General features: G+C 38.6%; 1 long non-coding RNA gene across 1 annotated transcript; it reads left to right on the top strand.

Annotated features, from left to right (window-relative positions):
- Window positions 1–73: 73 nt before the first annotated feature.
- Window positions 74–27,960, top strand: LOC114468995 (uncharacterized). The gene is made up of 3 exons (XR_003674692.1): window positions 74–127; window positions 27,638–27,738; window positions 27,818–27,960. It is a non-coding gene; the product is annotated as an uncharacterized LOC114468995 (long non-coding RNA).

Here is a 27,960-nt window from a genome sequence, read left to right as displayed (position 1 = left end):
AGCGGTATGTTGGACACCACTGATTTTGAGTCCATGTGTTGTGACATTTAATCTTTGTCCACTAGGTGGAAGTAGAAGACAAACGTGGGTTCTCATTCCTCTGGCGTGATAGTGACGTCATCTGAGAGTAAGTTTGATTTGGAGCCACTTGAAACCTTATTTAGTGTGTGATCTGTTACAAAAGGCCTCCTGCGCGTGCATCAGAGTCAGATTGTTAATAGCTGCGAGCAGAGCTGTGGAGCAAGAAGATACCCCTCCAGATGTTTGTTCGTCCTCTTTCATTTGACACTGGGACAACAGACAACACCTTCCAGCTGTTTGAATATATTAAATGATGCTTCCATGTGAATAACTTTACACTGCTTCCAGAAAGCACTTTGTCCAATAGTGAATATTGTTTACCCAACCACACACACACACACGCACACACACACACACACACACACACACACAGCCTCTCCAACTGCTTCTCCATAATAGCTTCACATTGTCGTTTGCCCTGCAGTAATGAAGGGTGAAGCTTCTGTGACACTAAGGGGGAGGATGCTGTAGCACAATAATATGTAGCACAATAATATGCTGTATTAAGGCACTGCATTCATTTACACTGCATTATGTCATTTTGGGCAAGTTTACATAATATTTGGCTCAGAATTGAGCAAATATTGAAATTCATTTCCTCAAATAATGATCTCTCATTCTTATTCTTATTGGAACAGGTGTAAAAAAAAAAAATGAATTTGAGAACAAATAAGACTAATGGTGCAACTTTTGTTTTAAACCATGATGTTGAAGTTTTATTGAAGAAAGTAATAAGTAATAATAGTAATAAAAATTCAATGTCACATTTGCTTTGGCAATGTAAACTTGTTTGTCATGCCAATAAAGCTGTTAAGAATATTATTAAGTTGAATAAGCATTGACTATATATATATATATGTAGTATATCTACTACAATTGCTTAGTGTTCAGACAGACAAAATAAGTTAAAATATGCATTCACTTTATTTTTCACTACACACATTTATATAAATATTACAAATATTGGGTAACTTTACATAATATTTGGCTCAGAATTGAGGAAATGCTCAAATTCAGTTCCTCAGATAATGATCTTTCATTCTTCTTAATGGAACAAGTGTAAAAAATCTATTAAATTAATGTGAGAAAAAATGCGACTAATGGAGCAACTCTTGTTTCAAACCATGTTTTTAAAGTTTTATTGGAAAAGTAATAGGTAATAATAGTAATAATTCAATGTCACACTTGCTATGGCAATGTAAACTTTCCCATTTCCTGTAAAATTCCCATTTCTTTAGTGTTTAGACAGAGACAAAATAAGCTAAAATGTGCATAAAAAGCGCAAAATGAAGACTTTTTTTTGCATTTTTTGCAACACAATTGTCTTACAGCCACTGGCCAACATCTACATGTTTACTGTATTTTAAAAGCTTCAATAGTTCCTTTTTGAGAGGGTGGTGTAATGTTGAAAACGCAACTGGCTTTAAACAGGCCAGCGTAGTCATATTACAAGCTGAGTGGCCTTGGGTCGATGCATAATGCCATTGCCTCTCACAGTGCAGCGTAGCTTTAGGATGTCCGTCCTATTTATATTGAGGGGCTGTGGATTGATGCGAAATGACGAGGGCCGCGAGGCCGCTGAGTGGGTGGGCATCCACATGCTCTGCTCCACATGCAACCCTCTACTTCTATAAATGCACACATGCACTCAGATACACACTTGTCTTTGTGTCCCCATGCCACCAGCCCTAGAAATCCCCTACAGTCTCAATGTGCAGCGTCCTCTCTCTGTCAACATATCCTCTCTGCTGGGGTTAATGTGACAGAATATAACCAGAGCCCAGAACGAGCAGGCAGGGATGAGCAAGAGAGAACAAAACAACATCTGTAATAGGCGTCAGTGTCTTCTCAACTCACAGCTGAACATTAGAATATTCTCAAACTTGCAGATAGTTTTTCATCAGCTGGGGGAAAACTTGCGTTTTCTTTCAAATAATAACCACATATAAGCTTGGTTTTCATTACAGATTTCTGCAAAAATAAAAGCGATATTTCTAAATGTGGACAAAGTTTAATTGCGCTTTGTTTCTATTGAAGGTTGTTTTGGGCAGGAGCCTCAAAACTCCGGTGAAATCTCATCCCACGAGACTTTGCTGCAGAAAAACGGATGCTCAGAACCTTCTTATAACACTCTGTATTCCTTTGTTGTTTCACGTCTAATGTGGCAGTAATAATTTTTAAGTATAATGCTAAGAAATGTCTCTGTATCCTCTTCTGTTTACACGTCCCGCGTCACGTTTTCTCGGAGAGAAGTGGTCATGTGACCAGGTACGTCACGTTCTGTGACGTGTATTTACGGAAAAAGTGTTTTTATAGTGCTTTTGCTACATATTTCAACATCGAAACGCCTGAAATAACTCCTCATGAAAGCGTAAAAACATTTGAGCGATATTTGAGTGTTTTTTTGTTGGTGTTTGAATTAGCAATTTTCATTGCGCTGTTAAGATTTTGCGCATTTCCAAGGGTAATGGAAACGCAGCTACTGATATTGTATTTTTTTATGTAACAAGATTTATTCATGAGTATTCCTTTGTTGTTTCACATCTAATGTGGCAGTAATAATTTTTTAGTGTAATGGTAAGAAACGTCTTGGTCTCCTCTTCTGTTTATACGTCCCGCGTCACGTTTTCTCGGAGAGAAGTGGTCATGTGACCAGGTACGTCACGTTCTGTGACGTGTATTTGCGGAAAATTTGAAGTTTTTATTGCGCTATTTAGATTTTGCACATTTCCAAGGATAATGGAAATCTACTGATAATGCATTTTTTTTATGTTATAGGATTTATTCACGAGTAAAACATTAATTTTTGTCCATAAACTTCAAGTAAAGTCCTTTTTTGTCATGTTTACAGTTATGTGACTGATTTCAAATTTAATCAGATTTTGTATTCTATATATATTTACAATTTTAGGTGAATAATAGTTTTCTGCTTGCATTGCCATGTGATGATTGAAGAAGTAGAGTGTGATTGTGTCCTATATATAAAAAGTGTCTGGCTGGTTAGAAAAAAAATGCACAACGTACAGCAGACTGGAGCTGGGAAACAATAATGTTATAAGTAAGCATCCTCATCTTTTTTGTAAAACATGAAAAAAGTTTGGACAACAAAAGACAAACTACCGTAATCTCTCCTGACGTTAAAGAACGTTTACCTGCATTGAAACAACAACAGCCAAGCACAATAAGCAGAACATTTTCTAATGACTCGTGCATCTGAATGTTCTATTTCTATAGTTTTCCACTTTTTCACCCAATCTGCATGTTTAACCCAATCTTACTGTCAAACCCCTTCTTTAACTAAGTTGATTTGAAGCATGAGAGATGGTTTCGCTATCGACTTACCAAAAAACCCTCGTGTATAAATCCTTTTGATCTAAGAGAACATGACGCATGTTTTATAAATCCTAATGTGTTCCTTAAAGCAGCATTTTGTCTTAAACTTTTGGACATCAGAGCAGAAATTTCAAAGACGTCTCATATATTTATTTATCCTTTGTTGAACCGAATGTCACATTTCCCAATTTTTTTTACTAAAATGTTGACTTGCTGCTTATTGCCTCATGAGTCTCACCTGGAATCCATCCTAATCTCCTTGTATTATTTATACAGGCGATTAGTCTGGAAGTGCTCACCAGACGTTTGAGTTCTGGTGGCTGAGCGAGGCGGGACAAACACGTGCAGAGTAACCAATCAAACGATGAGCGAACCTGATTACAGTAGCTCGACAAGCGTAGTTCTTTTTCCCTAAACGGAGCCAGCAGACGAAAACAGCGCGTGGTACGGTGCGGACTTATGGTAAATCGTGCTTCACGCGCGTAGTCGGACGCTTGCGCTCATTGAACACAGACGCTTGTCACCAGCGTCGAAGATGCTCGGGACGCGCGGTGAGGGGAGGGGCTTCTCTTTTGCCAGTGGTGTTCATACAATGGATGATATTGTGGCGATCAGTTATGTTCATAATTCACCCAGTGACTGTGAAGTGGTGGGAAGGCGGTGTTTCTGGTCCGATGTATTTTGGTGTGACTCAGTGTGTGCACTGTGATGTCAGAGAGCTATAGAGAAGTGTCGGTGAATGGAGAATAAAGTTTGGAGTTCCTTGCTGAATACGCCGCCTCCGACTCCCGTTCATCGGCTCTACATTATGGTGAGAGTGGCTTGGCTTTATTTGCGCCTCTGCGCCGTTTCAGGATTCACCAGAGCTGTGCTCGGACGAGAGTCGCTTTCAGCGCTACTTCCGTCTCTCTCGTGCCCAGTTTGACGACCTGCTGACCCGGCATCGGCGCTCACATCTCCTACCAGAACACCAACTACATGCGCTCTATTCCAGCAGAAGAGAGCCTGTCCATCTGTCTCTGGTTAGTGTTTTTTTTTTCTCATTATTCTGAATACGTCACAGTTGGAGAACGCTCCTGATTGGTCGACACGCCGCAATATGCCCCAAGAGTACAACAATCCCAACTCCAGCGTCTGCCGCGTTGGAGGCGCCGGACGCACATCAAAAGTCAGCCGCGCAAAAAGCTTCAAAACGCGCCACACAGGAGGCGCTGGACGCACAGCGGGACCTCCAACGCTCCCTAGAAGCACGTCAACCATATATTGTGGATGTACACCTGCCACTAATTATAATTGCGTAATTGATAATTATTTCTAATTGTGGTGTAATTGTAATTGATAATTATTTCTAATTGTGGTGTAATTGTAATTGAAAAAAAATCTGTTGCTGTTGTAATTGAATTATAATTGAGTTTAGATACTTAACTTTGAAATTGTAATTGTCGAGAAAATTCTCTAACAATTTGTCAATTTGTGTTAGTGGGTTACAGTTATCATTTTATTTAAATTGGGACAATTTTACATCGTAATAATAATGTGAATGTATCTGATGTTTTGTACAAAGAGTTTACATCTATTGCTGAATTCCAACTCTTGGCCACAGTTGGGCTTTTACATGAGATATTATAATCAATGCACTAAAATGTAAACCATACACACGCATACAATCATCACAACAGGCCTATAAATGACAAGCATACACAGTACTGTATACCAAAATACAAACAACATGAGTTATTAAAGCAATTTGGTACCATGTGGGCTGTTTTTAAGCACTATATGAATAAGTTAGTAAAAATGTAATTGAACTTTTGTAATTTAGAACGTAATTGTAATTTACTTTTAAGTGAAAAATGAAAATTGGGGTTTAATTGGAATTGGAAAAAATTTTGGTCAGCGTAACCATAATTAAACCGTAATTGAACATGATCATTGAAAATGTAATTATATTTGAAAAATGTAATTATATTTGAAAAATGTAATTATATTTGAAAAATGTAATTATATTTGAAAAATGTAATTGACCCCAACCCTGGTCTTCTACAAGCAATATTTTAATTTTGAGATATTATGGGAGAAAAATGCAGAAGAATCAATTAATAACAAGTGTAAAATGTCATTATTATAACTTCAGAAGTTTGACAACCACTGTTAGAGAATCACTGAATCATATAAATATGAAAATAGCCATGGAGTGATAAAAAAAAGTCTTTCCTACTGCTATTCAAATAATTACCGTAAATGAGCCTAAACAGGCATGTTCATATTTCTAAGGAAGAGAATAGTCAGGGAGAACATGCAACCTCCACCTGAAGAGGCCAGGGTCTGAGATCAAACCCACAACCATCTACTATTAAAAAATAATAACTACCTCCTTTCAGAGAGTAGTTGCTAGGTAACCAGAAGGAACTTCAGGAAGCCTAAACCATTGTTTAAGTGGAACCAAAACCAATCAACAAATTAGCGAAGGCTTCCTGTGTAGATGATGCATTGAGTTCATTAAATATCTTTAGAGGAGCTGAGGTGTTTTTGCATTGACACACTTTGCCCCTCTATTCACAGTTGTTATTAAGAAGCTAAAAATGAACTTTCTTACAGCTCCATGTTTACAGACACACATCACGGACTCTTCAGTTCTCTCCTCATCAAACTCTCCAACAGGAAACAAAAATGGCAACTCTTGCAGATAACAGCTGTGCTCTGCTTGAACTGATGCAGTTTATGATGTCCTAACTGTATTGTTACCCAGAAAACAACCAGGCTCTCCTCCTGTTATCACAGCATCAGACAGCCCACAGGAGTAAAATCCATTTTTCTGGTGTCCAGACACATGTTGTTCCAAACAGAGCTACATTTCAAACGCTGTCCTCATCTGCTGTCTTTTATTCAACACTGACGACAGCAATCATTAGGCTTATAAATAACAGGAACAACTGTGAACAGCTCAGAGTTCAGATCATTTCAGCCCATGGTGCGAAGAAGATTTTGATTCTAAACTTGGTTCATTAAGATACCAAACAAACTGTGGAAGCAGATGAATAACTGGAGGTGACAGACATGTCGGTCGGTTGGACATTTTTGAAGACATCAGCTAATCGGACTGGCAGTTGTTCTCCAGTAAAGCTAATTATTTTACGTTTAATTAGAGAAACTTTTTTCTCTTGTTAAACACCCACATTATGTAACACAGACTGTTTTTTAAAGTCCGGCCCCTAGCCAGCATGTTAGGATGCTGCCCTGCTTCATTACACCTGAATATAATGAATTACGGTAATCATCATGCAGCTCCAGAAAAGTTCTGATAATGAGTTACCTTTTCCCAGTCAAGAGTGGTGCACTAATGGGACATCTAAAACATGCTTGATGGGGACACTATTTTTCAACGCCTGCCGTGCTGCATATTAAGTAAAATTATGAGTAGTATTACGGACAAAAAGAAAAAAAAAGTCCAACACCCTCCCTCTGACCATCCATGAACTCTCAGAGGAAACTGTCCTCATGGATGCATCTCAAAAGTTCCCCTAAAAACAAGCAACACATTGGTGCTACACTCATTGTGACACAAAATGAAAGATTAATTAATGTAAGACACACGCACACACACACACACACACAATGGAGGCAGGCCTGCCATACTAGCTGCAAGATGTCCAGAGAAAGACATACTAAGTCATTCCGTAGAAGTTTGCTGACCTTTAGATTGGAATATGACAAAGTCTACCATAGGGATGTTGGTGTAGACGAAGTGTGTCAACCAGTTTTTACATGAAATTTCACCTGGTTGGGGAGGAGTGGGCTGCGGTTTCTGGTTTCTCTGTGAATGTTCAAACCTTTTAAACCTTCTTGGTTTTGCATTCATTTGATTTGGTCACTATTACCCAAAAGTCTTGACTTTTGACTTGGTCCTTAAACAGTGGGTCAGTTTTTCTATTTGATTTTACTCCATCACATCATTGCATTATCTTAGAGTTGTTGGTTTGACTTTCAACCAGTTCTTTGCAATGCTGCAGTTGTCATTGTCTTGCGAAGACAAACATTATTTTCAAAGATGATATCCTTCGGTATCAGACAATCGTCTCCAACAACATCTTCAATTACATGCATGACTTCACTCCAAAAATGTTGAACTTCTGAACAGAACCAGGAAATATGTGAGAGTGATTTGCATTTGCCTGCCCACAGCCCCAGACTGGTGGACATATCCTTTGGTAACTTAATATTAAACTTCTTTTTTCATTTTTTATTTAATATAGAGAGTTTTTGTCCCATTTGGTTTTTGTAGGTTCTTCTAGAGTTTGGAAATCACCTTGGACTCAATGGTTTTGTATGCTCCTATTATGACCTCTAGTAGAGGTAGAGGTCGTTTTCCAAGTCAAACTTTTGTTTTTTAATTAAGTTTGTCAAAGGATTTTAATGCTTTAGAGGTGCTCAGTCTGGTGTTTTAGATGTTTGGTAAAGGGAATAATATAAAAACAGTATTAATAATAAATATAACTGACACATTTAATGGACCTAATAGTAATAATGTTGAAAAAAAAATATTCCTTTTTGGAAGTTTTATGTCCAGTAGGGTGAATGGTTGAAGATGGAAAAGGGTTTCCCCTCCTGGTCTTTGGGAGGTTTGCATGTTCTGTCTTTTTGTGTACCCTTAGGAGTACGCGATGGCACTACAGGGGGTACTTGAGGGAGAGAAAGTGGAAAATGAACAAAGAAAGGATTAAAACTATGGGTTTTTATCATGTTTATTTCTAGTTAAAAAATGATTTTCATAACAATGATGATCGGAAATGATCTTAATGAGAACATAAAGTGAAAATACAAGGGTCAATCTTGGTGGGAGACGACAGGAACTGATAAAAATCTATATATGAGCAATTAAATACTGTTTCATTCCACTTATTTAAAAAGTGAGATTATTTAAAATGTGTGTTATCACTCATTCATTCCATCATTATGCTCTTTGGTTGTTTTTTTCATAGTATTTTGAGCAAAATGTTGTAGTCAGACAAAAGGGGATACTTGGATTCAGGAATTGAAGAAATGGGATACTTCTGTTAAAATAGTTTGAGAACCACTCTGTTAGATAATCATATCATAAATAATGTTTATTTATAAATGTGCACGTCTGATTTAGTATCTACTAGGGATGTAACGATTAATCGTAAGGCAGTTAAAAATCGATTCATAGGTATCACGGTTGATATCGATTTTTTGACCAGCACCATCCACAAGTGTAGGCGGCGGGCGGAGTCTGCTAATACTTTCTTTCTGGCTGCCTTCTACTCTTAAATATGTTAATAAATGATTCATTACCCCTTTAGCACCGAAAGAATATCTGTAATATTACTTGAATATCTGTAAAAGTCACGTTTTTCTATTAGCTCTGTCTGCTAGCATAGCTTCTCTTCTTCACTGCAAGATATCTGCATGCCAACCGACCACTGTGTTACCAGCGCCCTCTGCTGGTCCAAACAAATGTGACGTAAATCAGTGTAATCACGGTTTTTTTTTTTTTTAAAGTCCAATTGTTAAGGCACAAAATACATTTTCAGTTGCACTTTTAAAAGAAAAAGAACTATTATGCAGTTTTGCATTGTTTATTATAGAACCAGAATTTAAATTAATAGGCTTCATTTTCATTTGTATTATTCCTTTATTTATTTCATTCAAGATTTATTTTTAGTTAAATTACATTGTTTTGAATAGTTCATCAAGGGATTCTTTTGACAATGAAATATAAAAGGAAAATAATACAGTATTTTCTAGTTTTTTTCCCCAAAAAAAAATTTGTCTACAGTCCCATTTTGTAAAATAAATCGCGAGAGAATTGTATCGTGAACCCAGTATCGTGAATCGAATCGTATTGGGAGTTGAGTGAATCGTTACATCCCTAGTATCTACACAGCTGACATTTAAACAGCAGGTTTAAACCTGATATTCATTGTTGTAAGAGAGAGTTGCAGTGTTTGATCATTCAAGTTAATATACTTCTAACTAAGTTATGAATGTCAAGTATTAATTGCTCTTATAAATTAAGAGCAGCCTCATCAGCAAAGTCGAAATGTTTTGTTTGACTTTGTCTCCGATCATAACAGAACCTTTTGGAGTTTCAGCTGCTTCTTAGCTGGTAAGTGTGCTGGTCCTTCTGTGAGAGCCCAGTGGCTGTGAGTGTCTGTGGAGGAGAAAAATTAACTCCTGCTGGTAGCGGAGGGAATAATCTGGTTATGTGTAATGAGGGCTCTTATTAGTAGTTATGCGTCTATCAGGCTGAGTGTGCTGGTGCTGGACTTCCCACATCTCCCTCTTAGGAGGCCTGCTGTTTTCACTCGGCTCATTTTAGTCTGAATCGTAGGCAATTAAACCCCTGCCATGTGAGTGTGGCAAAAAAAAAAAAAAGGTAATGAATATGGAACACTGAGTCCGAGAAGTCCACTGAGGCCACTCGTTGAGTTCTGAGGGTTCCTTTCTCCAAATCATCGGGAAGCACAAAGATCATTTGACAGCATTTCTTTCTCCCGTCCCTCGCTCTGTGTGCACGTCATGGCTCAGAGGTTTTAAAAATGCAAAGCCCCGTCTTCCCAGGTTGATGAACTTGTGTGACCTTTGGCCCTGTGCAGAAACTTTTTTTGTCCTGCTCTGGCACGATGCCTGACCGTCTGACCGTGCCAGCTATTGCCACTTATGAGCAAAACAGAAGAGTGATTTGGGGGGTTGGTTGGGGGTTGCTGATTGGATGTGTCTAGACAGCCAAGTGGAGTAGGGCAAATATTTAGCCAGGCACTTGGGGAGGAGATCCAGGCCTTTTTCCCCTCGCTGAGACATGCCTCTTAGCCGCTGAATCGGGCCATGTCTCCATTCAGCTCCCAGTGCTGCTTTACACTTTGTATTCAGGGTCACGGATCTCATTTCTTGGATAATGTTTCAAGGTGGCCACAGATGGAGTATTAAATTGAATACTTTGACATAAAGGAATAATTTTGCTTGGGACAAAGATGGTTGAGGAAGACTAGTACAGTAGACTGGACTCATTTTATAGCAGGGCTAATCAACTACATCTTCCGTTGGGCTGAAACAGATTAAAGGCCATCCAAATCAACACATTATTTTCAGTGATTGTTTTCATGGCTTTTTATGTCTTCATTTGAATTATTGCTCCCTTAGAAAACCTTAGAAAGGGGGATACTTTTTAACCCCAATTTCTACCTATTTCAAATGACCATTTTGCAACTTCCTTTGTCCCATTTTTGCCCCTTTTCAAAAAGTTCTGACACTTTTTTCACACTTTAGCTACCTTTTGCCAATAAATACCTATTTTTTCCACTGTTTTTGCCACTTTTCATCCAAATAAGCTAACTTTTGCCCAATAAATACCTCTTGTTTCCTTACATTTTGCCTCTTTTTGTTCCACATTTTTGTCCTTTTTGGCTATTGTTTGCCACATTTTGATCATTAAAGCTACAATTTCCTATTAAATATTACTTGCTTACTTTTGGCCAATCTTGACATTCTAGTCACTTTACACTCTTTTTTTGCCACAGTTTTGCAATTTTAGACCATTTTTGGCCACCTGTTACCATGTCTGCCTCCATTCGCTCTTCAAAAAAAAAAAAAAAAAAATGTAGCGGACCGAACCGGCCCACTTAGGTCAATGACCCACCAGGACGCCCAGTCTGACAGATGGCCAGTCCAGCCAGCAGCAGTTTTTTAGTTTTTTTGCTTATCTGTTTTATTCTTGTAAAAATGGTCCATGGAAGAGCAATAAACATAGCAGCTTTATTTTGCTACCTGCTGCCACCTAGTGGTTGAAGCACTATTTAGCGACTGTGAATGTGCAATGCACTGATGAAAATGAATACCAAAAATAGCAGCAATGTATGCAATGCTACATTTTCCCCCAAATAATTTAGCTCAATAAAATTAAAGAGCCTCATATGATTATCTCTCAATGCAAAAGTCATATTTAGATGTTGGTTGCTAAATGCAGTTGTTCCTTTTTATTTTTATTTTTTTTAAATGTTATGGTATTTGGAGAGCACATGTTTTTTACATGCCAATATATTTGAAAATTCTTTGCTTTTCCGGATCAATGCGACTTTACTCAAACCAGGCTAAATATTGACTTAATGGAAGCAGCAGGTGTCTGCTTGAACAAACTCATAAGTCATTTGTTATAATAACTCATATATTACACATCAAACATGAATTGAAGGTTGTCCGCGAGGGAAACATATATTGGAGAGAACATAATAGTGGTCTCAGGAGGCGTTTTCTCTCTCGCTCATACTGAGTAGTTGTTGAGACCTGGCTCTGGTCTCGCATCTGCTGATTGGTTGAGTCAATCTCGCTCTACTGGTAGCCATCATTCATCTCTACATCAGACAGCAAAGCGCAGTCTCATTCCACCTGTGCTTTCAATTGCCTTTATGACAATCCATCTCTTTACGAGGTCTCTCTGCATGGAGGCAACAAGAGGCGCACACAGGAAAGCCAGCCCTCCAAGTCATGCCTAGAAACATCGGTAGATGTAGAAGTGATAAACCATTAACAGGTTTAACCCCTATAAGTGATCAGTTTTCTAATTCCAGTTCATTTGATTAAATGATTAGGTCACAGTACATTCATGCAGACATTCATACCCTTTAAGAACATTAATGGGAGCCACAACATAGGGGTTCAAATAATGCATGCAACTATTTTTAAGAATTGCTGCAATAATAAGAAAAATACTTAACCACAACCATTACTACTACTACAACATAAATATTGAACTAATGTAAAAACTTGTAAAAAACTGACATTGCATGAATTAAATACAAGTGCTTAAAGCTGCAGTATGTAAGTTTTTTTGGGTTTTTTTTTGCTTCATTTAGTCAAAAATCTATACTAACCTTTGAGCATATTGTAATTCAAAGTGTTCAGAGTGAACACTGGACCTCTGCTCATTCTCATGGCTTTGTATTCAAGGAGCGTAACGCCCTTTTTTCAGCCAATCAGAGATCTTTTTACAAACAGCTATTTTGGGCGTTACTATTGGCTGCTTGACTAAAATCGATGCGCATTCACATCCTATCGGTAATAAAATTGCAATAGCAGATGTGCCAGCAGTAAAAGTCCTCATTGCAGCGTTAGACACAAGGGTTACACCGCAAAACAAGTTAAAAAAGGAAGACCGACGTGGTGAGGCGACAGTCTAAAGTCCTTAACATACTCGGAACATCCACGAACGTCTTCGCGAACTCAAAGCGGACGTCCATGACCGTGTGCAGTCTGCCCCACATACTGGTGTGGGAGATGGAGTGGAATAAATCATGTGTAAGCCTAAGAGAGGCACGTCCAAGGTGGAGAGAACATGCGTCATTCATTTACAGTTTGGACGTGAAGTGGTGTGGGTCTGCTCTGACCTGCAGCTGGGATAACCGCTGCAGCCACCTGAGAGCTTTAGGACGGGGGAGGACAGTAACTACAGAGTGATATGTGTTTTCATATCAGAGTCTCTAAAACATCAGAAAACTTTCCAATAAACTAATTCACCAACATTTTCTGGAAGATTTTTGAACTCATTATTTTTTAACACCAATAATTTCTTTCTCTTTTTTTTTTTTCAACTTGTCTGCACATGCTGTCAAAGGTTAACCATTGATGTCACCAATAATTTGAATCTAACCTGCGAGATGCTTGGGAGTCTGGGCTTTCACTGTTACAATAATACTGATTGATTTAGAAATACAAATGTATATTTGTCTTTATGCATTCTTTTGATATATTTGGACTTCTAAAGATGGATGTATACATTATGTGAGAGTGTAAATGCTCGTAATGGTGGTCATGCCGTTGCACAGTTACGGTGTGTGTCATTAAAGTCTGCAAGATTAAGTTAATGCTGATTAGTACCAATACCAGCAGTGACAACATTTATCAGGCAAAACATCTCCTGCCCTCCCTAATGGTCGCCCTCAGGACTCCGTGCTGTGCGGACCGCTATCGACATCCAGGCAGTCATTAGGACATCACACTTCAGCTGACAAGCTGAGATTTCAGGGGACACGTCTGTCCTGTAAGGGTAATACGATGTGACTAGAATGACACTGGGACATTGGGAGATGATGAGGAAATGAAAGCCTCTGCTGAGGATATCCAAACACCGTCTGTTCTTGCTTCTGATGATGAAGTCCTGTTGGAGCTTTGCCCTCAGGTAGACCGGAGTATGAAAAGCTGGTAGGGAACATGTGCCAGAGGTCTAAAGGGCAGGGAAGTACGTGTGACAAAGAATGATAGGGTGTAGTGTCTATTCAAGTGCATCTGTCACTCTCTCCTGGATTGTGAGGGTGAGTGACAAAGGGTGTAGGTCAGCCCACCCTGTCTACGCCTGGGTTTTTTTTTTGTTTCCCTTCAACAATGGGATCTTGTCTGATATAGATACGCTGCCTGTCTGTCACTTTTACTCACTGATATTTTGTCACTTTTGTCTGCGAGGCCGGGGCAGTGTGCGACAGTGCGTGGACTCCGATTGTGTGTGTGTGTGTGTGTGTGTTTCCGTCCTGAGATTGTGATCTCCAGTCAGGTAGAATCGTCCCTGCTGTGGCCCTCATTCATGGTGATACCTCACTCCTGCCACCTTCCACTTCACATCGTTAACGTCCTCGGGGAGCGACAGATAGAAATCACAGTCTGAGCTCGTCTCTCAGCAGCGCAGCATCCGCTCACTGCTCAAAGTTTTTGGAAAAGGATACGACACGCCACACACCTGCACTGGGTTAAAATCAGTTTTAGTTTAAAATATAAAAAAAGAAAGATTTATGAAAAACACATTTTTGGGGGGGAATTTAGAAAGTTTTATGTAGTGGTTTTAAAATGATTTCGATTTAATATACGAAGGAGGCCATAGGTTTGTGTGTTCTTTGTTTCATTTGACCTCACACTACAACTCTGTTCACAGAATATCTTTAACCATGGTCGTCCAATATGGGGCCCGCTGCCCATCATTGAAAATGTTTTTTTTTTCTTTAAAATATAAAAAAAATATGTAATACAGTACACTGATTTTTAAGAAATACATCTAATGCTTCCTGTAAAGCGTCTTTGAGTTTCAAGCGCTATGAAACTGATAAAGCTGAGATCCAATTACAATTTTTTTTTTTTTTTTGAGTTTTTAAGGATTTTTCAAAATCAAGATCTATCAATTATCATAATCTATTGGTGTTACTTGGTCACCTACTAAAGTAAAAATGTGAAAGTCTGTAGCGTTAACTGCGTCAGGTCAAATAAGCAATTTATGCACCACCTTTTCCCACAAAGAGTACAATTAAAGTAGCGGTGCAAATCAATAAAAAAAATAAAAATATTTGCTTATCTGACTGTAATAACAATTAATTAATCACATCTTCTGAATTCTTCAATGACACTGAATCTGCTGTTACTCTACGTAGATTGTGTTTATTCTAAAGCTGTTACATTTATGAAGGTGAAGTAAAAAATGAAAAAAAAAATTTAACACAAAAGATTTTTGCTTTCTGTTGTTACCAAAAATACAACTTGTTTTGGGAAAATAAATAAACAAACCAGATACTTCTTTAAAATGAATAGTGCACAAACTTCCACTTTTGATGTGAGAGAGCTGAATGAGTACATTTGAACCTTGAACATTTAAATCTGTTTAGACAAAGTGTTTTCTAAAGTTGTCTTTTAGATTCAGCCAGCTGCTGAAGCACAGCAGGATGCCTCGAGGGAGACTTTTCCAAATCCACAAAGCACATGTGGACTGGTTGGACCAACTCCCATGACCCCTCTAGCACGCTTGCGAGGCTGAAGAGCTGGTCCACATTTCCATTTGTTCTCCTCAATCTGAGCTTCTACTGTGGAGCAGACTTTCTTCTCCAGCCTGAGGAGTGGGAACCTCCTATTGTTGGAACATCATTCTGGTCCAACTTCTTAAAAATAGGAAACCACCACCCCGGTTTGCCACACTCCAGGCACTGCCCCCGATTTCCACGTAATGCTGCAGAGACGTGTCAGCCATGACAGCCCTACAACATCCAGAGCTTGAAGATACCATCCACCATCTCATCCACCCCCAATCCTTATTCTTTTAGGTCTTCCTGAAGTCCTCCCACGCCTGAGTTTTTACTTCAGCAACTGTGACTGCTGTGCACCGCCAGCATCCAGAGACCAAGTTCAACCACGCTCTGTAGGCCTTCTTCATCCTGATGAGTTCTGATGATAGTTATAACTATTGTAACGTGTGGATTAATCTTAAAGATAATACTGACATATAGGAATTATTCATGCTAAATTTGTGTTACTTATGTACTTATCAATGCTCAGTTCAATGTAAAGAACCTCTAACCTCTATGTTTTAGACACAAACACCTAAATGTTTGTTGTGTATTCGTCTGTTGAAACAGGCCTGTTGGGCCAGGCCAGATACTGGTGCTAAGGCTGAACCAATAATCGCATTTGCAATATTCTCGCGGTATCATAAAACGCGATTTTCTAATCGCAAAGGCTGCAATTTATTTTTCTGAATTTTTTTGGACCGACAAGCTACGCTACATCCTAATCGGCCCTGTTACCGGCATTTTTCAGGTCGCGTTAATCCTCAAGCCTCAGACAAGCTTTGATACTGCCGTGCTTGTTGTAATCTGTGCTTTAAAAATGACATTTCATATTTATTTAAAGTTTAAATAAATCTGAAATTGTTCGTTATGAAACAGATTGATTTATTGCTTGTGTTCATTGAAAAATACATGACAAGAGGCCCTTTTAAAAATAATTGCATATTGAATCGCAATCGCAATATTGAGGAAAAAAATCGCAAATAGATTATTTTCCAAAATCGTTCAGCTCTAGGGGGCAAAAGCTTTGTGGAGGCAATTTGTTTGTAGGGCATACATATGTGTATTAAACTTTTAAAATGAGTAGCTTAATCATGTTACATGATACCTTCGTTTAGTGCAATAAATGTATTATGACACTTATTGCTGCACGATGGTATTTCTGACTCATTCACCATTTTCTTGTGAAAATGCGAATTGAACTTCATCTCTAAGATAAATATGAGGTTGATTTCATTTCATTCATTCATTCATTTTCAGATTTTATGCCAAGAAGTTACAATAGTGTTGCTTTCAGAAAACATTAGGCAGGTTTTACAGGCCATTCGAGCACCACATCTGAAACAAATGAATATCAATGTTTATTAAATGTTTTAGATTTTTATTGAGCGTGAATGAAAAGTGCATTTCTGGAGTAATCACAGCAAAGATGGCAACGTAATAACAAGACTGTGAAGCAAATCTAATGAACAGCATCTTTAGTCTCCTCCATTATGATTTTTAGAAGATTAAACCTAAGCAATTTACCTCAAGTGTCTTTAATTTTCTGTTCCCGGAGCTTTACAACTGTCTGTCAGTGTCCGTCTAGAGATTATGGACATGAATTATGAACTGTTCCAGTCATCAGGCCAAACGTTTCTTTTAAGCCAATTAAGAATCCTTCATCTGTAACTGTGGAATATGTACGACGAGGAAAAGCAGCTTTCGTCTGCTGCCTCTTGGGTAAAGATAACCAGCAGTTTTCACAAAAACAAGACAACATATGTTATGTTTTTTTTAAAGTGTAAGAAAGAATCACCTCATCCTACCTGTAAGGCCACCAGCTGAAGACAGAGGGAATGTTCTGGCAGCGACAATAATGTAGCAACGGTTGTTATTTCCTTAACAGATTTTCTAAATCCTCCCCTTGTTCCACGCGTTGTAAACGTGGGATGGTGATTTTGTAATCTGGGAGGTCCCATTGATGCACAGATACTTGTGCACACCCACAATGTGTCCCTCTAACCTTCTTCCTCATCAGCTGCTGCCCTAATTAGTCAGAATTAAGACGAATGCCTGGGCCTCCCACGATCAATTGGTATCGAGCGGACCTTGCTCGCCCCTGCCTGGGGGCCTCTCTTGGCTGGTGAATCATTTATATCAATCGCTTTTGTTTTTCCTCCCTTCCACCTTCCCATTCACCCATTCACCGAGTGAAGGATTCAGTCTATTGGCGGTGTGAGGAATAGAAATCAGGCAAAATGGCAAAGCGGGGACTGTTAGTGCCACAGTGGGATTGATGTCAGTGATGGAAATTTCTCAGAGATGCCTCAGTGTTCTTGTGCATGTTATAGCTCTCTATGTATCTGGCTTCTTTTTGCCATTTATCTGTACTAACAAGCTTAGAATCAATGTATTAGAGATCTGGATTTATTAACCATTTTCGAGGCATATTCCACCCCTTTATTCTTCTAACCGTCAGAAAACAACACACGTTAATTAACTCTTCACGTCTACAAATAATTCATGTCATTTTACATCAAACTATGATATAGCACTGCACGATCTGTCTAAAATTATATAGTTGACAACTTTTTTTATTGAGTGTTCTCATTTATATTCAAACATGCATAAAAACAATAATAGTAGTATTCGACGAGTGTAGGGGGCAGTGTGTACATTATGAGCAGGGGGAGTTGATGTTACACTGAAGGCAGCAGCAAAACTTATTGAGGATTGCATCTATCAGCATAAATCAAGTCACTCTCACTTTGAAGCTCCTGGAACTAAACGTAAGCCCAAGAATGTGCTGAAACACAAAAGTAAAGGAAAGCTCTTAAGTGTGCGCCTGTTGTAAAGATGTTACGCGTCTGGATGTAGCCAATGACTTGGAATTTAAATAAAATATTGATGAATAAGTGGCTTTTATATTTGTTGAATAAGAGTCATTGCAAAATTGAAGTGGATGTAGAAGATAGACTGATGCAATTCATTGATACTAGGGATGTAACGATTCACTCAACTCCCGATACAATTCGATTCACGATACTGGGTTCACGATACGATTCTCTCACGATTTATTTTACAAAATGGGACTGTAGACAAAATTTTTTTGGGGGAGAAAATACTGTATTATTTTCCTTTTATATTTCATTGTCAAAAGAATCCCTTGATTAACTATTCAAAACAATGTAATTTAACTAAAAATAAATCTTGAATGAAATAAAGGAATAATAGAAATGAAAATGAAGCCTATTAATTTAAATTCTGGTTCTATAATAAACAATGCAAAACTGCATAATAGTTCTTTTTCTTTTAAAAGTGCAACTGAAAATGTATTTTGTGCCTTAACAATTGGACTTTAAAAAAAAAAAAAAACGTGATTACACTGATTTACGTCATATTTGTTTGGACCAGCAGAGGGCGCTGGTAACACAGTGGTCGGTTGGCATGCAGAAATTCTTGCAGTGAAGAAGAGAAGCTATGCTAGCAGACAGAGCTAATAGAAAAACGTGACTTTTACAGATATTCAAGTAATATTACAGATATTCTTTCGGTGCTAAAGGGGTAATGAATCATTTATTAACATAATTAAGAGTAGAAGGCGGCCGCCTACACTTGTGGATGGCGCCCTCTGCTGGTTAAAAAAAGTACAGCGATTCAATTTTCAAAAAATCGATATCAACCGTGATACCTATGAATCGATTTTTAACTGCCTTACGATTAATCGTTACATCCCTAATTGATACTCATTACAAAGGTCTCATATCTAAACATAATCTTGTACCGTGTTTGGTGTCCGCAACGCTAACTAATACTCGTCAGCAGTTTGCCAGGTTAAAGCTTAGCTGTCAGATAAATAATCAAAACGTGCATTCATTTTTCCTTCATGTTGCTTTTTTAAATGCCTAACTGGGGGTTTCTACCGGATACGTCTCCGCTGCGCCACAGCACCGATCCGGTTGTGCTCCGCTGTCCGCCGTCCGGTAATCCACACCGGTTGCGTTTTGAGTACGCCACGATGCACTCCAGTTGGACGACTGTGACGTCACGAGACAGAGGAGTTCTCGCAATATTTATATAATCGCGCAAGAACGCAGTTAAAGGTATGCGATAAACACAACAATAAACAGATAAACAGGTCAGTGTTCCTAACGAAGGAGAACAAGAAGGTTGGACTCTCTGGATTTGTCATAGACACATTTTTTATCAACAGCCAACAGAGAAGAGATAAAACTGCACACGTGGAAAATACTTTTTTTTTCTTTTAACAGCATTAAATGGTTTACGGGCCTGTCCGCTGCCTGGTGGTTGGGGATCAGTGTTCTACCGTGTCCCTCAATTCTTTAAACTTTACCCTCTAGTTCAGTGTTTCTTAAATGGGGGTACGCGATGGCATTACAGGCGGTTCTTGATAGAGTGGGGAAATTAACAAACAAAAGCATTACAAATATTGGGTTTTATAATGTTTATTTTTAGTTAAAGATTAGAATAATAATAAATAAAGCTGCAAGCAGTGCAACCACACGCATGTCGGGACGTGGCGCACATTGGGGTGTGTTGTATGTCGGGGTGTGGCAGGATTATATCACAAACTTTCCTGCAATGTTCTGTGCAAATATAATGTCTATGGTTTCCTTTTACCAATAAGTAAAGGATCATTATGCTCTATAGTTGTTTTTTTCATAGAATTCTGAGCAACATGTTGAAGTCGGACAAATGGGGTACTTGGATTCAGAAATTAGAGAACGGGGGTACTTGAGCCTAAAAACTTTGAGAACCGTTGCTCTAGTTCATGGGAATAATTGTCACATTTCTTTTGCATAAAATCTAAATCATGAGGATGTTCAACTATGTGAGATATAAAGTCATATTTTATTTTGCTACTTTCTCTAGGGTTAATGGAAGATTACAGTTAAAAATAGCTGTTCACACACTGATGAAACCAGTTTTTTTCCTGGATTCAGTTACTTAGTGTGTTTGGCATTAACCAGCCTTACCTGAGAGTGTTCTATTAATCGACCCTGGAGGAAAGTTTCATGTGAGCATTGGGACGGGGCCCCTGTCATTAAAACAACAGTTTAACTTTTTGTATGTGCCACTATAGGACAGCATTCTGTTGGAGCTGCCTGACATGTAATAATTACGTGCTGCTCTGCACATAAAAAATGTGAATATCGTGTTGTGAATATCGTTCTCCATCACTTTTATGTGCTATTTGAAGAGGCTGAATGAATCCAAACTTTCTCTACTAATCTCCATGGTTACAGCTGTGGAAGACCCACTGTTTGGTTTCCCTACACCATTGGTAGATCTTTTTATTTTTGATACCAATTTACAACCAAGGCAGGCAAAGCTGTGGAAAAAAGTCCTTTACTTTTTCCAGATACAGCTGGAGAGCCATTGCTTGTAGGAGACGTCCTAGTCCAGAATCAAGGGGTGGTAGTTACCACGGTGTTAATATTTTTTCTCCTTCTGTGTTCTGCTGTAAAGTATATGATTGTAACAAAATGTTGTGTAAACATTACCTATTACATATCCTCATCGCTTTGCCCATTCATTCAATTTTTTTTTGCATATTATCTGTAATGGGTCACAGAGGAGAACTGTAATTGAGCTTTCCTTGTTTGTGTGTACATATGCTTGATTGGATGGAATGGCTGGCAACCACTTCTGTATTTCTGCCTAATTTGCCATTGTGAATACGATTAAGTGGCCAAGGTTTGTTTTGCTCCCCGACTGCTGCAACCGCAATGCCTTTGCACACTTACAGAACAAGAGCGATGCAGGGACTGCAGTGTAATGTTTTAATAGGCGAGGAGTTTAGCTGATGAAGAAAAGATCAGTAAAGGGAGACAAATGTGAGCCCAGAGTCTGAGAAGCGCTCTCTGGAGACCCCGTTTGGTGGAGCATCAACTGCTGGTCTGAACTCCTGTCAGGCTCACAGCTGTTTGAGTCGCTGCAGATGGTACAAAGCAGAGGCACCAATGCTGATGTGGTACGTTGCACACAATGGAAGGAAAAATACATGTTTATTTTTTATGTGACCTATAATTAAACTCAGTAGAATAATAAAATTGTCATTTCAAAGATTTGTTTAGCAGTGCAGAGATCAAAAAAAGCCTTTGGTAGCATAATATAACTTACAGTTACAAGACGTTTAATACTTTTAACAAAGGTTTGTATGAATATACATTAAGAATAAAATCTGCTCCTTCACATCTATGCTATTTATTTCTTCCATTTAATCTGCTTCCAGCAGTTCAGGTGTTTGCAGTATAAAATAAATAGTACTGAAAACATTGCTTCCACAAATCCAATGTTTATCTATCTTTATTTTTATGTCTTTATCAAACATCCTTAATATCCTCTACAGTAGACAGACTGATGAATCTGAATAATATTGGCTTGCTAGAATTATTATTATTATTTTTTTAATCCATTTTTATTTGAGATGTCTGGATTTAAAAAATAAATAAATGAAATTAAATAAAAAGCAGTCTGCACAACAAACAAACAGATATTTATATAATTCTACATTATTTGAGTCTTTGGTGAGTAACATAATTAAAAGTTCAATGCTTTAAAGTATTTCGAGTTATGTTACTGACTTAAATAAGGTTCTTCTTGTTCTCTTGATGTTTTGAAAGACGTTTAGAAAGCAACTTTTTGCTTTGATTCTTGGTTGACTCAGGATATAACAGTCTATTTATTATCAGACAGATTTCCTCATTAAACCAAAAGTACTTGCTAAACTTCTGATGATTATTTTTCGAGAGAGTGAAGCAATTAATTGTACGTTTCGGTGAAGGATTCCAACACAGACCGAGTTGCTATAGTCAGAGTTTGACTTGAAACCGCCTACCTTTGCTGCTTTTCTTGAACCTGCTCAGCAGCTGAAAGCACAGCACATCCAGGGAGAGGAAAACAGGAGACAGCTTGTTCCCATGCTTCATGATGTATTCACAACCAGAACATGTTGTTTTGAGATCTGCATGGCAGATTCTTGTTAGTCCGGATCCTAGAATAATCAGTTGTTGCTGGGGCTCCCAGCGGCAGCCGATGGGGCCCACAGAGCCGTGCCCAGGGAATCTTGTGGTCCCTGGCTTGGGGTGATGGGTGTGTTGTTTGACTCCTGCATCTGTCTATCAGGAGATTTGTGTGGATGCTCAGGGCACGGAGTGGCGACAGTGTCAGGGCGATACCCTTGACTGTGATGTGATTGAGTAGACAGCTGTGACCCGTTCTTTTTTTTTTTTCCTACCCGCCACCCGTCTCTTTCCCTTTTCCGTCTCCACCCAATCCTCCTTACAGATCCCCAAGTGAGTGATTGCTCAAAACAGCGTTTGCTATTATACCCAAAAACATCAGAGTAATTTATGCATGATTCCTGGGCAATCTGAGGCCATTCATCATCCTCTTCCTATCTTTCTTTTTTTAATCTGTTGGTGTCTTGTTCGTCTGGACTTTAATCTATAGGGCTATTAAGAATGCTTCTGTAATAATGCTCTGCTCAGGTGACAGCGTGACATTGGCGCTTTCATTCCAGTGTGTGTGTGTGTGTGTGTGTTTTGTTTTTTTTTTTCATCTTGGAGGATGGAGAAAGATGGGTGATCTAAAACTGTTGAAGTACCCATTGTGTTGTGTGCACACTTAATAAAGTGAAAGTGCAAGGTCACATTGATGTGTTTTCCTTTAGAATTTAATTGGAAAATGATTTTATAGTCGCCTCATATTTGTTTTTTTTGATTTTTTAGATTGCATGTTGGTTAGTGATGACAGGTTTCGGAGAGGATTAATTACTACTAGTTAGCAAACGGTAGCTTTTGATACTTTAGTTGTGTTTTTTAAACTAATGAAAAAGACCCTTTGAGCTACACTCCATTACTCACTGTATTATGGTGTTACTGGCCTTGAGGAATTACATTTTGTTACTGATAAATTGAGATTTGAAACACAATCTGTGGGTCTATTACAGTGTAATTTTGAGCTTTATTTTGTGTCTTTCAAAGGTGGATGATAACCTTCACCACATTCTGAGATTTTTGTTTGGCATTCAGCATGAACCGATTATCCCTTCTATGTGTCCCGGCATGAAAACCTCAAAAACAGGAAACTTGTATCGCCGATATCTGATTGCATGTGTTTTTTTTTTAATGTCTGTATACTGGCAGACAACCTGAATTCTGTGGTATTAAACACCGGTGTTGACAACTGAGGTGGCTAAAGTACTAGTCGCAAACGTTTAGATACTTGAATAAAAATAATAAAAATGGTAAAAGTAAAAGCATTGAAGTTGTTACTTGAGTAAAAGTTAAAAAGTACATCCTATTAATGTATATCTTGTACTTAAAGCTGAGATCCGGAGTTTCTGAGAAATCTGTTTATGTATGATTCTTTTGAAATGCGAAAAAATACCTAACTAGTCTTTTACTATGGTCTGCTGCTGGTGGTCACTCATATACACTAATGTATATAAGTCCCTCCTTCGTCCTATAGAAATGGAAATGATCGCCGAGTGCGCCCAGCCAATAGGCTTTGACTTCCTGTTTTTGAGACCGTCAATCAAAGTGAATGCGGAACTGTGCACGTAAACAAGGCCACGCGTCACAACAACAAACAGGTAAATATGATTTTGGCTCTTACCTGACCCATAGACCTATGTCAATGCAACCTTGTTATGTTCCGCAAAAGTAGAGGGCGTGGCTTCTGGAAGAATTGGAGCTTTTGAGGGCGGGACATCCTCTCCGAAACTCCAGATATCAGCTTTAAGTAAAAAGTAAAACAAATATCTCTTCAATAATAAGACAGGGTTTTTAAACCAGCATTTCCACATCTGTTTCCTTTGAACACCTGGATAATTTATCACTCATTATAGATACAATTTGTAAATAAAATGTAAAAAAAACAACAAAAAAAAACCAACCCAGAGCAGCTTTGAATTTAACCTTTTTAAAAACTTGAAAATGTTAATCATAAAACTAAGGGACCTGCGTCTTTTTACATAATGACGTCATCTTCGAAGGTATTGAGCAGTAGAAAGTACAAACATTTGTTTAAAAAAAACCAAGTAGTAAAAGTAAAAAGTCGCCAAACAATAAAAAATACTCAAATAAAGAACAGATACCATAAAAAAAAAAAAAACTACTAAATACAGTATCGAAGTATTTGTACTTTGTTACTTGTCACCTCTGGTTAACAACAGCAGCACTGGCTGACCCTCTTTCTGTAGAGTTATCCATCTGCGACTTAAAGCCATTGCTATTAGAAGCCGACCTTGCTTGGTGTTGGCTCTCAGTTCCATTCAGTATCTATCAGCCCAGGAATGTATCTTGATTTACCCGCCTGTCCCTCTAACACTTCACACCAGAGCACCGGTGCACACCCTGCCTGTTGTAGACTATTGTAATTGCTGTGGGCTCAGTCAAGGCTAAATTAGGAAGTCGACAGCAAGACCAACAAGGAAACACACGGCAGCAGACAGACAGTGAGGAAAAAAAGATAACAATTAGCCACAATTAGGTGGGCAATATTTTCATAGAAGTTGATTTTTGTCATTACACACACAGGTGTAAAGAGTACTGATATATCCAACTTAAGTAGAAGTACTGGTACTTGATTTCAATTTTACTCAAGTACAAGTAAAAAGTAGCTCAATTAAAATGTACTTTCAACCCCCCATGTTTATTTTTGTAATAAATCTTGCCACGGTTCTCATGCATACAGTAAACATCTCATGTATAAACTTAAAAAGGAAGAGTTGCACAATTAAAACTTAATTTATAATAGTAATACTGTATATATAATATATTTTATTATGATACTGTTGCCTTTCCTTTGTTAAAGTGCAAATATGTCATTAAGATGCTTTACTTGTTTTAAAACGTACTTAAGTACAAATGAAATTACTGATTTAGAAATATAAATGGTAAATGGACTTGATTTTATATAGCGCTTTATCACCACACTGAAGCAGTCTCAAAGCACTTTACATATCAGCTCATTCACCCAATCACTCTCACATTCACACACCAGTGGGACAGGACTGCCATGCAAGGCGCTAGTCGACCACTGGGAGCAACTTAGGGTTCAGTGTCTTGCCCAAGGACACTTCGACACATAGTCAGGTACTGGGATCGAACCCCCAACCTCTCGATCAGAAGACGACCCACTACCACCTGAGCCACGGTACTCAACAAAGTACAAGTACCAATAAAAGCAACTCAATTACAACAACGTGAGTACTTGTAATCCATTACTTTCGCCTCTGAGTATTTGTATCAACAAGTAATTATTGACATTCTATCATCCGTCCAGCAGTCCACCCACTGGGAGGTGGGGGAAACCAGACGAGCACAGAGAACATGCAAACTGCACATAGACCTGTCCCCTGGAGTCATTTATTTGCATCTGTTTTGCCTTTAGTTTGACATGCCTCTGGAAGTAGTTTATCTTCTGAAACTTGTGTGCTGACACAGATGGTTGGGGTTATGCTAAGAACATCCAGATGGTATTCGGATATGAGTCAGATTTCAGTTAAAGTGTTACAGTACAAGGACACATCTTTCATTAATGTGCCAGTTTGACAGCTTCAGCAAGTAGCAAAACAGGTAGGATTTTGTTTTATTTATTTGATTTTTTTTGAATGAAATTTTGCATTTATACTTGCATCCAAATTGTCCTCCAAGTCTTACAGTATTCACTTTGAACAATCAAAACAAGTGAACACAGGGGGATGAAAATACTTGGCAATTGTTTAATTAATCTAAAAGAGACCCTGTTGATTTCTTTTGGATTTAATTGTGTGCAGTGTGTTTGTATGTGTGCTTTTGTCCTTGCACTGTGTGTCTTCATTGGCTCGTGTTTGTCAGTCAGATGCCACATGGGTGCGTTTTTAGGAAGGCACTCCAAACACCTCATGGTCACAGCCCCAGTCAGAGCATTGATTTCCCATTGGTCGATGCTGGGTGAGTTTAAGGAAGGTGTGCTGTCTTCTTCATCTCTCTCTCTCTCTCTCTCTTTCTTTTACTTCTCCCTTTTCGCTCCGATCTCCATCAGGCTTTATCAAAGAGCCTCTTACAAACAAAGCTGCAAAATAAAATAAATAAATCTTTGACCTACCGTTATGAGAGCAAAAAAGGTAATAGTCAAATCACAATACAGTGTTTCTGCTCTGAAGTTTGAGAAAATCTCATTCAATATGATGAACCTCTTCAATCCCTGCCTCTGCCACTGACTATTCATCTCAAACTAAAACTACTCCCAAACGTAAAGAGACTGCGTATCTGCCTAATTTGTTGCAAACTTTTGTATCGTTCTACTAAGGTTTTTGGCAACATTGGCAAACTGCGGGCTACAGGCCAAACTGAGCCCACAGCCATGTTTGAGCCAGTCCTTGAAGAGCGATTGAAATGTAAAATATAATCCATGATTGGTGTTAATAAGGAATGCAAATTAAACATGTCAGGTGGCTGTCTGGTCTGGTGTGGGTCAAGTGATATCTGGTTATCATGTACAGCAGTGGTACTCAAAGTTTGAGCTGAGATTTATTTTTTTTTTTTAACTGCATTTTAGTTGAACTAGATTTATATTTCTCAAAGTGAGCGTATAGAAATACAGTTGTTTGCGATTGCGTTGTTTTAGTTTTAAAAAAAGAACAATAATTTAAATTTCTAAAATCTATTTACATTTTTCAGAACTTTCAGGCAACCCCATTTAAACTCCAGATAACCCTACATGGGTTCCCAACCCCAAGGTTGAAAAACACAGATTTGGTGTCTTCCGAATAGATTTATTTCTATAGTTTTCATAATTTCTGATCATCTCCCACCGGGTGTGGGACCAAGGATGACACTTTATTTGTTAATTTCCCACTCTCTCTCTCTCAAGTGCCCCCTGTAGTGCCATTGCGTACCCTTATGGGTACATGTACCCCCATTTGAGAAACATTGCTATACAGGATCACAGTCATGGGTACCAATGACTACCCCCACTATGTCATTGGCCACCCCAAGCACAGATCAAGCTCTGATTTGTAGTTGGTGAAGTCCATCAACCTAGTGGCAGTTTATTTAACCTCCCCCTAGTGAGCAGTCAATGAGGCGTGGGAGGCATGAACACAAACACAATGTACAACAAACACAGCGTCTGATAGTCACCGATAACCTCACGCCCACCCCCCAAACCCCAGAGTACTACTCTTACTGATAATAATCACTGAAACAGCAGGAAACATTGATGAAAACATCTTAAAGTACTGATAAATGAATATAATTAGCAAACACTGAGCTATGAAGGCTACTGTATAGGGAAGGATCTAAATTTGACACTAAAAAGTAATGAAATGTATCATGACAGAATGCAGAAGTGTTGCTCTTAAGGTTTGGCTTCACTACTGATGTTTGTGTCCTCAGAGCATGGCTGTCACCGAGAGGCCATTGTTGTGCATCCCACCCTCACGGAGGACCAAGCCTGCTGGACTTGCCAGCCCGTTAGAAGCTTCCAAGACAACTCAGTGTGACACGTTCCTTTAATCCATGCCGGCCACTTTCTTCTCCACCACACTCTTTCATCAAACTTTCTCTTTCTCCCAGTTTCTTCCCCATGGAGCTAGTTTCCACCTCTTGAGCTCCTCCCACCGACGTGACGCCAAAATGAAGCCAGAAGGTCAAGGCCTTTGGAATTACTGAGTTGATTGACAACACCAAGCCTGTTGTTTTCAGAAGGGAAAATTACG

This window comes from Gouania willdenowi, chromosome 8 (assembly GCF_900634775.1).
Source record: "Gouania willdenowi chromosome 8, fGouWil2.1, whole genome shotgun sequence".
Classification (NCBI taxonomy): Eukaryota; Metazoa; Chordata; class Actinopteri; order Blenniiformes; family Gobiesocidae; genus Gouania; species Gouania willdenowi.
The sequence above is the reverse complement of the archived record's forward strand: the minus strand, read 5'-3'. Positions and strand labels throughout refer to the sequence as shown.